Raw genomic sequence first — 1,211 nt, 5'->3', positions numbered from 1 at the left:
GGAAGATTTTGTGGTATATAGTGATGCGTCAAAGTTGGGTTTGGGTTGTGTATTGATGCAACGTGGAAAAGTAATAGCTTATGCTTCCAGACAAGTAAAAGATCATGAAAGACAGTATCCTACTCATGATATGGAGTTAGCGACAGTAGTATTTGCTTTGAAGATATGGAGACATTATTTGTATGGAACAAAGTGCCAAATCTTCACAGATCATAARAGCTTGCAACATTTATTTCATCAGAAAGATCTGAATATGCGTCAGAGAAGATGGTTGGAATTGGTGAGTGATTATGATTGTGAGATTTTGTATCATCCAGGAAAAGCAAATGTAGTAGCCGATGCGTTAAGCCGACAAGAGAAAAGCGGAACTATCAAAGCTACAGCTTTACGAGTTGAGATATTACCCAGTATTCAAGAAGAGTTACAAGAATTTCAAAATGAGGCAATGAAGGAGAATAGGATTAAACAGGAAAGATTGGGTGGATTGGTATCTGATTTGGTGAGAGACAACACAGAATTTTGGAAGTTTCAGAACAGAATTTGGGTACCATGTTATGGTGATCTCAGAAAGCGTATCTTGAATGAAGCACATCAGTCACGTTTTRYKATACATCCAGGTACAAATAAAATGTATCGGGATTTGAGACAACATTATTGGTGGCCAGGTATGAAGAAAGATATTGCTAAACATGTTGAACAGTGTTTGACTTGTCTTCAAGTAAAGATTGAACACCAGTGTCCTTATGGTAAGTTGCAATCTTTAGAAATTCCGGTTTGGAAATGGAATCATATTACTACGGATTTCATAACCAAATTGCCGAGAACAACAAAGGGGTATGATGCAATATGGGTAATAGTGGATCGATTATCTAAATCTGCACACTTCTTACCTATGAAAGAGTCATATCCGATGGAGAGATTGGCAAAGTTGTATCTTGATGAGATAGTGACACGACATGGAGTTCCGTTATCAATTGTTTCTGATAGAGATAGTCATTTCACTTCTATGTTTTGGAAGAATTTTCAAAGGGAAATGGGTTAACAAATAAAACTGAGTACAGCTTATCATCCTCAAATTGATGGACAGAGTGAACGAACTATCCAAACATTAGAAGATATGTTGAGATCTTGTGTTATTGATTTCGKAGGGTCGTGGGATAGTCATTTGGCTTTGGTTGAATTTGCGTACAACAATAGCTATCATTCGAGTA

This window comes from Cynara cardunculus (genome assembly GCF_001531365.2).
Source record: "Cynara cardunculus var. scolymus isolate 2C chromosome LG 17, CcrdV1, whole genome shotgun sequence".
NCBI classification, from domain to species: Eukaryota; Viridiplantae; Streptophyta; class Magnoliopsida; order Asterales; family Asteraceae; genus Cynara; species Cynara cardunculus.
Note: the sequence above shows the minus strand (reverse complement) of the source record.